The sequence below is a fragment of the Bactrocera dorsalis genome, unplaced genomic scaffold (genome assembly GCF_023373825.1).
Source record: "Bactrocera dorsalis isolate Fly_Bdor unplaced genomic scaffold, ASM2337382v1 BdCtg095, whole genome shotgun sequence".
Lineage (NCBI taxonomy): Eukaryota > Metazoa > Arthropoda > Insecta > Diptera > Tephritidae > Bactrocera > Bactrocera dorsalis.
In genome coordinates, this window is record NW_026038146.1 from 36,864 (window position 1) to 51,705 (window position 14,842).

The window sequence follows — 14,842 nt, forward strand, 5'->3', positions numbered from 1 at the left end:
TTATATTATATTACAATGTCCTTGTTCAATATTTATTGGTCTTTCTTTTGTAACCGATTGATAAGATTGTAGTATTCTATTGCTTTACTATTTTTTACTTTTATACTAAGGGACTTTTGTTCAATCATTAAAACTCGAAGATTTTCAGAAATATGTAGTGTTATGCAATCTCTCAGTACCAAAAACTTATATTTTCTGTTTTTAAATAATCCTTAATGTTTACATTTTTGAATTCATTATCGCAAATTAATTTATTAAAATGTCCCTATTGAGATTTATTAAGTCTAAATTTTTCTATTATAATTTGGTTTGACAATAAGCAAAAGCAAATTTTGAAAAACGATTTATAGATGTCAGAAAATTGGATTTCGTATTTGTGTAGGCATCCATATGTACACTAGTCGGCACAATTATTTTGACGAAAGTCTTTTTATACTCTCGCAACAAAGTTGCTAAGGAGAGTATTTTAGTTTTGTTCACATAACGGTTGTTTGTAAGTCCTAAAACTAAAGGAGTCAGATATAGGGTTATATATACCAAAGTGATCAGGGTAACGAGTTGATTTGAAATCCGGATGTCTGTCTGTCCATCCGTCCGTCCGTGCAAGCTGTAACTTGAGTAAAAATTGAGATATTATGACTTGGTACACGTATTTCTTGGCTCCATAAGAAGGTTAAGTTCGAAAATGGGCAAAATCGGCAAACTGCCACGCCCACAAAATGGCGAAAACCGAAAACCTATAAAGTGTCATAACTAAGCCATAAATAAAGATATTAAAGTGAAATTTGGCACAAAGGATCGCATTAGGGAGGGGCATATTTGGACGCAATTATTTTGGAAAATGTTTTTTGTACATATCTCGGAAACTACTTTAGCTATGTCAACCAAACTCTATAGAGTTGTTTCCCTCAGGCATTTCCATATACAGTTCAAAAATGGAAGAAATCGGATAATAAACACGCCCACCTCCTAAAAAAAAACGTCAGAAACACTAAATTTTACGGAAGAAATGGCAGAAGGAAGCTGCACCCAGGCTTTTTTTTTTAAATCGAAAATGGGCGTGGCGTCGCCCACTTATGGACCAAAACCATATCTCAGGAACTACTAATCTAATCAATTTTACAGCAAAAAAAAAATAATGTAAATGACGGATAATGAAATCTCAATTATCACTTTATCATGCGAGAGTATAAAATGTTCGGTGACACCCGAACTTAGCCCTTCCTTACTTGTTTACTATTGAACTTAGCGTTGCTTGAAATCGTCAAGTAACGGTGCAAAAATGAGGCGCAAAACAAAGAATCTATTTTTAGCTATGTGCATGCCAAATTTTATTTCGTTTACCTTTTGCATTCTCTTTCTGCCGATAGGAATACATGCAGATATCGGCTTTTTGCGTGGCACAAGTATTTTTACAGCATCTTTATGGAAATATTTTCACACTTTTAAGCACGCGAGAATTAAAGAAATTCTGTGTTCAACTTTGAGCAATATTAAACGTTGTTATTAAAATAGAAAGTTATTAAATAACATGGGTAAAACGGCTGAGCTAAGTTTGGTTACCAGATCCTCAATGGTAGCAAAATTTAATTCCAATGAGTTTAAAGTGTCGCGACAAACTGTACACTACCAAATTAAAAAGTTTAAAAAGCATAATGACATGCGTAATTTAAGAAGATCAGGTGCTAAGCGCGAAACAGATCTCAGTGAGGACCGAGTCCTTGTATGAGAATTAAAAAAAAAAAAATGTTTTTCTAAAGCCCCAATTCGTAGCAGATCAATTTAATTTGACAGCTAAAACACGAATTAGCGAGCGCACAGTCCGTCGACGATTAAAAGAATGTGAATTTAAGACTTATAAAGTTAAGGAAGTACCATATATAACAAAAGCAAACAAGCTCAAAAGACTGGCTTTCGCAAAGGAATATGTCCATAAGCCAAAGGAGTTCTGGAGGAGTATTCTATGGACAGCTCCTTTGAGTATAATTCATCAAAAAATAAATTTTTTGTAAGATCACCAATGGAACAAAGGCAGAAAAGGCGGCCCGTTTGCCAAAAAGTAAGCCATGGTGGAGGCTCTGTGATGTTCCAGGGATGTGTAGCGTATAATGGACTGGGTGACTTCGTTCCTGTCAATCGATGAACCAAGGCCAATATTTACGGGTTCTAGAAGATAATGCATTTACTTCTGGAGACAGGCTTATTGGTCAATCCTTCATTCTGCTACAAAGCCAAGATGATTACAACATTTTTGAAGGATTTTGGTGTTACCACTTTGGACTGGCCACCTCAAAGTCCAGATTTAAATATAATTGAAAACGTCTAGTCTCTTATGAAACGTAAAAGAACAGTATCGATGTATAAAACCAGAGAGGAGACAATTTCTAAGGTCAGTTCCCTTTCGGAACAGATATCTCCAGAGATCATCCAAAATTTAATCGATTCAGTACCGGGACACCTGGAAAAAGTTATTGAAACCAAAGGAAATTAAATATTTTACTAAATTCCTTTTTTTGCCTTTAGTTTTTTTAAGTTTAAACTTTGTTATTCACATAAAAAGGTACTTGTCAAAATACTTATGCAACAAAATGAAAATTACTTTAGCTTATATTTTTTGAAGTTCATATGACAAAATGTTGAATTCATTATTTTTAAGTTTGTATTAGCACTATGTAATACAGAAAAAAGAAATCATTGAGTTATATTAAACCATTGCAAAGTTACATAAAAACTTAAACCATTTGTTTTTCGTCAAAATAATTAGTGTATTATTAGTTTTATGTCTGTTAAAGTTTCAGTTAAATGGAATTTATCTTAAATTGGATTTCTATCAAATGTATTATTATTATGCCGTGGCCTTTGATGCCTATCTTATGAGTAAAATTAATATTATTAAAATTAGTTGATTAGTCTAAGTTGTTCTATGAATAAGTAAATTTGATTAATATTTTTTATGTTAACATAATTTAAACAATATGTAGGGTTGATTTGGTAGAAGTAAATTGCTCTGATTCACGCAAGGTTGGGACAGTGATCTAAGATATTTTCGGTTGTTAGAGTATTGCCGCAGTCGCATCTTTTTGGTGTTTTGTTGATGATCAAGTGTTCGTGTGTAAGCTTTGAGTGTCCGATTCAAAAGGGTATATAAATTGACCATTTTTGTTGGGTATGTGGCGCCTAGGCCTTTTTACATTGAACTTGGTATATCGGTGATGGAAATTTTTCCAATTAACTCCCTTTTTTGTGGTATGTATTGGGATATATAGTTTTGGAGGTCCATTTGGACGATGGTGTGAAATAGATGGAAAGAGAATTGGCTATTAAATTCGGTGTTTTATCTGCATGTTCATTTCCCGTAATTCCTTGATGACTTGGCACCCAGAAAAGAACAATTTTTTTGCAACAAAACTACTCCGAATTTGAGCTATGAAGTTGTTATGACAGTTTATATTGTTTACAGCAGAAATTGTTGATAGACTGTCAGAACATATTACGTATTTTCCTGTGTTAAGCTTAGTACGCAGCTCTTAAGAAACGTAAAAACTTCATATAAAAAAACGCTTAAGAAACGGTCCAGAAACGTTCCTGCGATAAAGTTACTTGTGCTAGTACGCAGCTCTCAAGAAATCTAGTACTAATTTTAATACTTTTTTTCAATAAAATGTGAATATGGCAAACCGGGTTTTGCACATCAAATCAACAATTGTTTCTTGAAGGAAATTCGAAGTAATCGTCAAATTCATCCTAACTTAGTTGAAGTCATTATTATAAAGTACATATATTCCATTTTGAAATGATGTATAAAACCAACCAATCATCAACAACATTCCTTAAATCTCAATGAAAATATTTGTGTTACCATACACATACATACATACGCACAAAGTTTGTTTACTTTGTTTATTCTCTCTCATTCACAATGCGTAACCAGCTGTCAAAATTACTTGAGAAATAATGTATTTTTTTTCTTGAGCAATTACTTGAGAGCTGCGTACCAACCTTTATTCCATGCAACCGAGCATACTTTTAGTATGACTAAAGCCTCTGCAGTGAATATGGAATAATAGTCAGGAAGGTGGTCTCCTGAAATTATACTGTTGTTAATGTCGACGATGGCGAAGGATGTTGCGATATTCGATTTTGTTGCATCGGTGAATAACCAACAGTATGAGATGATGCATTATCGCACTTCTTTGTCCAATAAATTCAGACATAGTAAAAATCGAAGAGTTCACTTTAAGAGCCTCATAAAAAGAAGCGTATTTCAAATACTAATGAATATTTTGGCGTAAAATTTAGCATAAATATCACTAACAGTATTACCAACTTACAGAAAAAAATGTACTGATCCAAAAAATACGAAAATTTAAGTTGATTCAAATTAATACAGTTTTCAATTTGATCACAGTAGTATTGTAAAATGTAAAACCGCAGGTTACGAAATATCTGTGGGTGACAGAAAAAATTTGTTTTCAGATTTCACTTAGGGTATCAAACTGCATTAGAAACACCTAAGAATTTTCATGTCACAAATTTCCATCTGGGTGGTTTGTAACATAGAGTCTAAAGCCCGGTGTAAAAAAATTGCTTTTGTTCGCAAGATGAGTTTCTGAAAATAGCATTACATCAATATTATTTTCATCCAAAAATCCAACAAGTTCCAATTTATGTTGGTTAACACATTAACATTCCATATACAGATATTTAATAAGCTCATTTTTTACTTAATAAATTTTGCAGCATTTGATTTTGTGATTTTATTAAATCTTGGATCATGTTTTTCATACTAGATATAAACTGTGTAAGATTTAAAATCATAGTGTCAATACGTTCTTTTGAAAGATTTTGCGGCAGTTGCATTTGAACAGTGTTGCCTTTCACCACATTTGCATAGCTTCCATGTATATTATTATTGATTGAACTTTTCTCTGACGTTGCCATAATTTCATTACGGGGTGTTTGTTACATGTGGTTACGACATGCTTGAATACCCTGTGACAACTTCGATTTCAAATCTTTATATACAGGACAACCCCTGTAGTTAACAGTGTCATTTCCTCCACAATTGCTGCATTTTTTATTTAAGGGGTTACATGGGTTTCCCTCGGACAAAAATATTTTAATGATTTTTTTTTATTTAAAAGACTCATATTTAATAAACATTTTGTAAAATTTTCAAAAAAAAAATATCAAAATGACAGTCATTACGACGCCATTTCCGGCAGTCCCTCTGAAAAAAGGTGCATCCGCGTTGTTAGCAGAATTTCTTTCAGAATCATATGAAATAAAAATAAAAAAACGAGTTTTAGTAAAGACAGTAAACTAGGTATTGGACGAAGAAAAAAAATGAAAATTGGATTTTTGGCAGACGTTTTTATAAAAAAAAATGTAAATTTCGATGAACATTTCTGGACTTTTTTTTAAATAGTTGTAATTAAAAAAATCCTTCGTTCAAGACCTTGTAAATGATATCTCGAAGACCTGTGTAAAATTTCATCAAGATCGGTCGAGTAGTTCGCGAGAAATCTTGACAACCGACTTTGAAAATTAAGCTTTGAGAAAAACGCGTTTAAAGTTTTAAGAGACAATAAAAGTGTTTTTTTTTTTTTTAAACTTACATTGAATCGTAGATTTCTGGGCCATAAAGTAGAGAACCTACTGCAGCTGCAATGTCCAGGGCATCCTTTTGCTCCAGTCTATGACAAACACAGGCTTCACGAGTCTCGCTGATAGATTTCTTTTCAGCTGCGGTCACCCGGTTTTCATCCATGTTTCGGGCATATTCATGGGAATTTGGACCAAGTTTTACGTACATACCGTGCATAATTAATAATAATGCTGATATCCCTTCGTTGAAAATACAAGCAGCGATTAATACAGCAATTTGAACGATTATCGACCCAGCTGGAAGTATTTTGGGAGTAATTTTCCAAATCAACTGATTGAAACGTTCATTGTTATTTTGTGTAAATCCTCCAACACACCGCTCCATCCTTACGCAGGTCTTCATAAATTGGTTGCATTGCAGTCAAAAAATCATCTGGTAATGGAGTATATTGGTGTTTGAACGATGAGAGAGTACCTGTTGCTGAGACTCGCTGCCAGGTGCACCACGTGTCTGGATCTTCAGGTCAATTTTTATGCTGCGGGTTTTTGTCTGTAGAACTGTAGTGGTAGTAAATTGCCCATATCGCATCCCTCATTTTATCAGCTGAATCATTGTTTCTTCTTATCGCTAAGCCATAATATACAGTTAATTTGTCAATCAATTTACTAGTCAATTTACCTTTACCAGCAAGAATTTTTTTTTAGTTTGACTTCTCAACAGTTTTCTTCGCTAAATCACGCAGCCGGGTTCCCATCCTCTTCTGTACGTGGCCAACGCATTCTTTCTTATTGACAACAAAATTTTCATCACAAGGTTTAGCTTTGAGAATACCAGAGTATGTTTTAGAATCTCCATCTCCTATATAATTTACGTACCTCAAGCCATGTTTTACAATAGAACGTTTAAACATTTCAATAATTGAAGATACTTCCATGCTTCCAGATGCTCCAGCGTGATTGGCGGTACATTATTCATTTTCGATGTGTTCTTCTTTCCACTCTTTAAATTCTGCCCTATCTAATTTTTTTTTCCAAGACTCGCATAGTTTACAGTATGAACATTTAACAATGACATCCAAGACTTTTCCTGATTGATATCCGATTAGAGAACTGACACCATAAAGTGATGCAAAACCACGGTTTTTCCGCGTCCCATCTGTCGTATCTTCCATGTTGTTTGCTAAACTTGCCAATTGCTTTTCCTCTGTAGCAGTAGAGGAGAACAGTTTCTCAGTAACTATGGTATTCCATTCATGTATTTTATTAATATAAAAGTCGTATGTTGATTGATTCAAAAAGGAGCTGCTTAGATCCATCAAACCGCAAAACTTCTTGCATCCAAACCCAATACTCGCATAATAAAAACGAACCGCCGATTTAGTTCATACATTCTGCCAATTTTTTGACATGATAAAATATATTTTGGCATACATCAGGGATGGGCACATTAGCCCTCAGTGGCATTTTGCCCGTGCGGGCACGAGTGCACATTTTGAGGGCTAGGTGAGGGGATCATCGCGGGCAAACATGAAGAGGGAAGTGAGAGCAACGTTTTACCACTCCATATTTACAAATGAGAGCAACGTATTTTCCCACAGCATGTTTACAAATGTTTGTATTCTATTTGTGTGCTTAGCCACTCTCAATCAATAATGCCATACCGCGCAAATATATTTTTATTTGATGATTTCTTATATTTTTGAAAATATGTAATCCCTTTCTATAGCGCGTATTATTATTTTAATACATTTCCAGGAGCAACTTAGATTTTTAAAATTTAACAGAACAATTATAAAAAAAAACTAAATTCTTTGAATATTTTGCTGAAACAACCAAACTGAAAATATCACAAATATTAATATATATATATACATATATTTATATAAGCATTTTCATTAAATTATATATATATAGATATATATATATATATTCGAATAGCAATTGCCCGCCTGAAAAACAACAAAGCGGCAGGGGCCGATGGATTGCCGGCCGAGCTATTCAAACACGGCGGCGAAGAACTGATAAGGAGCATGCATCAACTTCTTTGTAAAATATGGTCGGACGAAAGCATGCCCAACGATTGGAATCTAAGTGTGCTCTGCCCAATCCATAAAAAAGGAGACCCCACAATCTGCGCCAACTACCGTGGGATAAGCATCCTCAACATCGCATATAAGGTTCTGTCGAGCGTATTGTGTGAAAGATTAAAGCCCACCGTCAACAAACTGATTGGACCTTATCAGTGTGGCTTCAGACCTGGTAAATCAACAACCGACCAGATATTCACCATGCGCCAAATCTTGGAAAAGACCCGTGAAAGGAGAATCGACACTCACCACCTATTCGTCGATTTCAAAGCTGCTTTCGACAGCACGAAAAGGAGCTGCCTTTATGCCGCGATGTCTGAATTTGGTATCCCCGCAAAACTAATACGGCTGTGTAAACTGACGTGGAGCAACACAAAAAGCTCCGTCAGGATCGGGAAGGACCTCTCCGAGCCGTTCGATACCAAACGAGGTTTCAGACAAGGTGATTCCCTATCGTGCGACTTTTTCAACCTGCTTCTGGAGAAAATAGTTCGAGCTGCAGAACTCAACAGAGAAGGTACCATCTTCTATAAGAGTGTACAACTGCTGGCGTATGCCGATGATATTGATATCATCGGCCTCAACACCCGCGCCGTTAGTTCTGCTTTCTCCAGACTGGACAAGGAAGCAAAAGAAATGGGTCTGGCAGTGAACGAGGGCAAGACGAAATATCTCCTGTCATCAAACAAACAGTCGTCGCACTCGCGACTTGGCACTCACGTCACTGTTGACAGTCATAACTTTGAAGTTGTAGATAATTTCGTCTATCTTGGAACCAGCGTAAACACCACCAACAACGTCAGCCTAGAAATCCAACGCAGGATAACTCTTGCCAACAGGTGCTACTTCGGACTAAGTAGGCAATTGAGAAGCAAAGTCCTCTCTCGACAAACAAAAACTAAACTCTATAAGTCACTCATAATTCCCGTCCTGCTATATGGTGCAGAGGCCTGGACGATGTCAACAACAGATGAGTCGACGTTGCGAGTTTTCGAGAGAAAAGTTCTGCGAAAGATTTATGGTCCTTTGCGCGTTGGCCACGGCGAATATCGCATTCGATGGAACGATGAGCTGTACGAGATATACGACGACATTGACATAGTTCAGCGAATTAAAAGACAGCGGCTACGCTTGCTAGGTCATGTTGTTCGGATGGACGAAAACACTCCAGCTCTGAAAGTATTCGACGCAGTACCCGCCGCGGGAAGCAGAGGAAGAGGAAGACCTCCACTCCGTTGGAAGGACCAAGTGGAGAAGGACCTGGCCTCGCTTGGAATATCCAATTGGCGCCACGTAGCGAAAAGAAGAAACGACTGGCGCGCTGTTGTTGACTCGGCTATAATCGCATAAGCGGTGTCTACGCCAATTAAGAAGAAGATATATATATATTATGGTCACAAGTATCGTTTTTTTATATATGCATATATATAAAACTGCCTTGCATATGTACCAGAGACCTGCATTGAGTATGATCGATCCTGTTTGATCAGCCTCGCTCAAAACGGTCACAACTCAGCACAGCGGTTCGCAACAAAATTGTTCGATCGAGTTTCGTGCTCAAAACGAAGGAGTTCGATCAGTTGTTTGGATTTCTCTGCTTACTGATTGAAACTGATTGGTTGGTTCCGGTATGATGATTGGAAATGATTGTACAGAAAAAGACGATCAAGTCCAACGATGCACGAAAACTCAGACATCGATCAAGTTGCGTTTGAATTGATTGTGATTAGACCAATCAGATCGAGAATTGCCCTGAGAATATGTATATAACGGGTGATTTTTTTGAGGTTAGGATTTTCATGCATTAGTATTTGACAGATCACGTGGGATTTCAGACATGGTGTCAAAGAGAAAGATGCTCAGTATGCTTTGACATTTCATCATGAATAGACTTACTAACGAGCAACGCTTGCAAATCATTGAATTTTATTACCAAAATCAGTGTTCGGTTCGAAATGTGTTTCGCGCGCGTGTTTTGTTCAGCGATGAGGCTCATTTCTGGTTGAATGGCTACGTAAATAAGCAAAATTGCCGCATTTGGGGTGAAGAGCAACCAGAAGCCGTTCAAGAACTGCCCATGCATCCCGAAAAATGCACTGTTTGGTGTGGTTTGTACGCTGGTGGAATCATTGGACCGTATTTTTTCAAAGATGCTGTTGGACGCAACGTTACGGTGAATGGCGATCGCTATCGTTCGATGCTAACAAACTTTTTGTTGCCAAAAATGGAAGAACTGAACTTGGTTGACATGTGGTTTCAACAAGATGGCGCTACATGCCACACAGCTCGCGATTCTATGGCCATTTTGAGGGAAAACTTCGGACAACAATTCATCTCAAGAAATGGACCCGTAAGTTGGCCACCAAGATCATGCGATTTAACGCCTTTAGACTATTTTTTGTGGGGCTACGTCAAGTCTAAAGTCTACAGAAATAAGCCAGCAACTATTCCAGCTTTGGAAGACAACATTTCCGAAGAAATTCGGGCTATTCCGGCCGAAATGCTCGAAAAAGTTGCCCAAAATTGGACTTTCCGAATGGACCACCTAAGACGCAGCCGCGGTCAACATTTAAATGAAATTATCTTGAAAAAGTAAATGTCATGAACCAATCTAACGTTTCAAATAAAGAACCGATGAGATTTTGCAAATTTTATGCGTTTTATTTTTTAAAAAGTTATCAAGCTCTTAAAAAATCACCCTTTACATACATAGTTTGTATGTACATATTTGTGTGTTTTAACGGAAACAAGTTGCGATGCTTAAAATTAACCAAAACATTACTGCATATATTTCTTCATTTTTAATGCTTAAAACTAAAATTCAATTAATGCTTAAAATTAATAAACAATGGTAATGCTTAGGGAACACAAATTTCTAATTTTAATCACTTCTTCATTGAGATCCACAAAAACTTAAAATTAAAAAAAGGTTTATTTTTTGGTTTCAATCTTAATCGCTAAAACTTTTATAAAATGAATTTAAAAAAAATAAGCATCCAACTGAACATGGTCCGAGCCTATTTCTTTTTTCAGTAATATTTCAAGCTAAAGAAAAAGAACGCTCAGCGACTGCGCTGCTGGCAGGAACCAACCGGTATGACCAAACGGTATGATTGTGATCGATCGGAATGCAAGCAGCATTCTCGAACATTCTTTGCTGCTCACACAAGGCTTTCGATCGAGAAATATCATGACGAAACAAGCAACAGTGATTGAAACTGATTGTTCGCTTCGAGCACGCTCGCTTACGATCATTCATTTTTGTTGAAGCAAGGTTTTCCGTCACAAAAAATCTGAGTCAATGATCGGGTATGATTGAAAAAATTGTGATCGTTGCAGCTCTCTGATATGTACGTATAAAAGCCCACAACTTGATAAAAGTTTTCCCAATTGTAACTAAAATGAATTTTTACAACTGGCATCACCACCATTGGCTGATCTATCACATGTACAGTGGTGTGAACAAAATAGAAATAACCATAAGGTGTTGTGAAGTTTTAAAATATGCTGTTTTCTTATTAAATAAAATTGTTTTTAGATACATAACATAACATATATATATTTTTTCCTAACAGTGATTAGAATTTCCAGCATCCAAAGCTAAATTAAAACAGATATTAATGCGAAACTCTAAACTCTGCAAATTATGTTTACCCCTTTTTGTTCACACAACTGTACAATTCCGATATGAAGTAAACTTCCACCCTTAAATTTGTGTACAATGTCAGTATTGCCGCAACTAGGGATGGCAAAATTGGTTACAGAATCGATTCTCGATTCTGACTATTTTTCTATATTTTTCGATTCTAAGAATCGATTATCCGGGGGCAAAAATCGATTCTTTCGACTCTAATCGATTTTAAATTAAAAGGACAAAAATTTATTTATTAAATCACAAGGCATAAATTGAATGAATAATTCAAATCGATTAAATAAAACACAAAAATAGTTAAAAACAAGTATATTGTTTTGTTTATAAATAAGGTACAGGGAACATTACATTTCATTTAAATTTTTTTAAAATAATTCAAGTTATTTAAAGAAGTTTAATAAAATAAGTTTTTAAATAAATTTAATATATGTAAAAGAACAATAAGCTAATTGTCAGTTTAAGAAAACCATACATTTTCCAGGACAGATCTTAAAAACAGAAGCATATTTAAGTGATCTGGCGTTAATATACATATTCGTAAAGTAGAACTAAAAACGAGTATTTTAAGACATTTTCCGTGAAAATTGGTGCACGTTTTCGGAAAAGCCGCTCTCCTGAACATTTACCAGCAAATTTATCGTAGGAAAGTTTCTTGACCGTTTCTTAAGCGTTTTTTTATATGAAGTTTTTACAATTCTTGAGAGCTGGATACTAAGCTTATAACTTGAAACTGGTCACTTAATTAATAGTAAAATCGAATGTCAAGAATCGATTCTTAATCGACTCCGACTACTGAAGATCGATTCCGAAAACTCGAGTATTTTACGAGAAAACTCGATTCTCGAGTAGAATCGGAATCGAGTTTGCCATCCCTGGCCGCAACCACTCTGCGATGAACATCAAGTTACGGAGGAATGTAATTCATTTTTTTGGCAATTTTTCTCAACTTGTTATGCCCTTCTCTCCGTAAACTGATATTCCCCTCATCTAGCCCCCGTGCGCACTTTGCTAACTTTGCGGGCTAAAAATGTGCCCATCCCTGGCATACATCGTTCACATTCTACCAAAAGTTTAAATCCCAGACCGAATTTGGAGCATTGATTAAAATTTACTTTTCCATTGCCAAATTTTTCTTCACCTCCACTTTCAATAATATTTAAACACCATACAAAACACGAAAGTGTAGAAAAAACCAGAGCAAAGTCAATGATCGAATATTGTAGCGTGGCTTCCTCTGGAGCGTGCTGTTTGTCATCGCCTTTTAATTTTTTTGCCGACGTACGCGTGAAAGAAATATCATCCCAGGATTTTTTGGATTAAATGATTGTTTCCTCTTCTTAGGTCTATCTTTTCTACGAATACCTTCCGTTATCTGTGTTCTAGACACTTTAAAAGGCATTTTTTATCGAATAAAATTCACAACAAACACTTATAACCTCAAAATGAACTTCGTAGTTTAACGAGAAATCACCAAATGAAATATTTTCCAGTAGTTTACCTTATATAAAGAAAAAAAGGGACAAGAATTACAAGGTCTTGAACGAAGGATTTTTTTTAATTACAACTATTTAAAAAAAATGTCCAGAAATTTTCATCGAAATTTGCATTTTTTTATAAAAACGTCCGCAAAAAGCCAATTTTAATTTTTTTTCCTTCGTCCAATACCTAGTTTATTGTCTTAACTAAAACACGTATTTTTTATTTTTATTTCAGATGATCCTGAAAGAAGTTCTGCTGACAACGCGGATGCACCTTTTTTCCGAAAAAATTTCATTAAAATATTTCATTTTTTATATGTAAAAAAAATTATTGAAAAAAGACCGTTTTTTGCCCGAGGAAACCCATAACATTGAACCCATTTGAATAACATTCAAATAGTTTTGCGGTATATTAGAAGTCTAATATAAACAAACTTTTAATTGTAATAAATGTTGGGCGTTTCAATATAAATGTTCAAAAATCATTATTTTCCCGATCTGGCTACAAAGGAATATTATATAAAAACTGCTTATTTTGAGGCGCTTTCACACTGGAATACGTTAGGCATCCCTTTATCCCTGATCCTTACTTGTTAACGTTTCCCCCATTTAACGTGTGCGATTCAGTAGATCTTCAAAGCGCTGGAGGAAAACGCATTTAGATATATATTTATTCCGACAAACAGTACACCTCCATTGTTAAGAAAACAGAGTTTTCATTCAAAGGAAAAACAACTTCGTTAACTAGAGTAATATAAAAAATGCAATAAACTTCCGAAAAATAGCACAACTCAACTGTTAAAAAAAAACGTTTAATTTAAAGGATAAATACTTTGTTGACTAAAATAACTAAAAGATGTCATGCCGGGCATGATTACGTAGTAACATGACATTATAACCCATTTCGTACACGGCGACTAAGAAAATAAAATAATTTGTTATTTTTGAAGTTGTATACATTTTCCATTTAACATTCCATCAAAATATTTAACTTAACGAAACTTTTGAAGTACGAAGATGCTACCCTGAAATATAAAGCAATTAAAAAACAATAACTTATTATTTGTTATATATTTATATACATGAAAAGTAGTTGATGTTAAAACAAAAATTACCTTCATTCTTTAACTGCGGGTATGCCCAACTCAGAATTAGTCCATGAAGAAGTACTAGGGTATGGAAATTCACCCTGAAATATACATAAATTGTTTATTTCGCTAGTTCTGTAATGTTTGTCTTAAAAGTTAACTTAATAAAAACTTAAAAATCAAAACCGCATCTTCATAAAACATAACCAGTTTCATTGTTAACTTAATTTCAATGCCATTTCCAATGGAAAAATGCACAAATTTGTGTTTTACTGATCGGTAACTTCAGAATCTGGGAGATATTCTAAAAAATGTTTTAATCGTAGTACAAAATTAATAGTGGGGAACTACTATCAATAAAATATAAGCATACTTTATTAACTATTTAAATTTTAAAAACTTTTTTAAACGAACTAAGGAATATCAACAAAACACAGTTGATATAGAAAAATATTTTCGAAAAGAAAACAAGGAAAAGTTCAAGGTGCAATCATCGTAATCGTATTCAGAATGAAATAAATATAGTTAAAAAAAAACTAAAAAAACACGCTTTTAAAGCATATCAAGCTAAAAAGTGAAAAATAATTCTTTGTATAAACTAACAACAATAATGAAGGAAAAATACCTGCATTACTAATTAGTTAATGACCGTATCGAAGGCTACCTAGAAGTATCAACATGCTAACTATAAACAAGTTTGGACACGGTTGATCAGTCTGTTAGTTAATAAGTATTAGACCAAATATTTAATTTAACAACAAATTTAAACAACACAGATATAGTTCACGAATTACAAATTTGCAAAGATATCAATGCTGTTTTTCTTTCCGTTCTTAAATATTGGATTAATAGAAATATAAGCATAATTGGCATAGGATGATATTGTTACAAAAGTAGTATTAAGTTGTATTTGTATTACTATATGCATCC

At 34.7% G+C, this 14,842-nt stretch overlaps 1 long non-coding RNA gene across 1 annotated transcript; it reads right to left on the reverse strand.

Annotated features, from left to right (window-relative positions):
- Positions 1-13,451: 13,451 nt before the first annotated feature.
- Positions 13,452-14,350, reverse strand: LOC105233712 (uncharacterized). The gene is made up of 2 exons (XR_852896.4): positions 13,940-14,350; positions 13,452-13,849 (listed from the first exon to the last, which is right to left on the reverse strand). It is a non-coding gene; the product is annotated as an uncharacterized LOC105233712 (long non-coding RNA).
- Between the last annotated feature and the right edge of the window lie 492 nt (positions 14,351-14,842).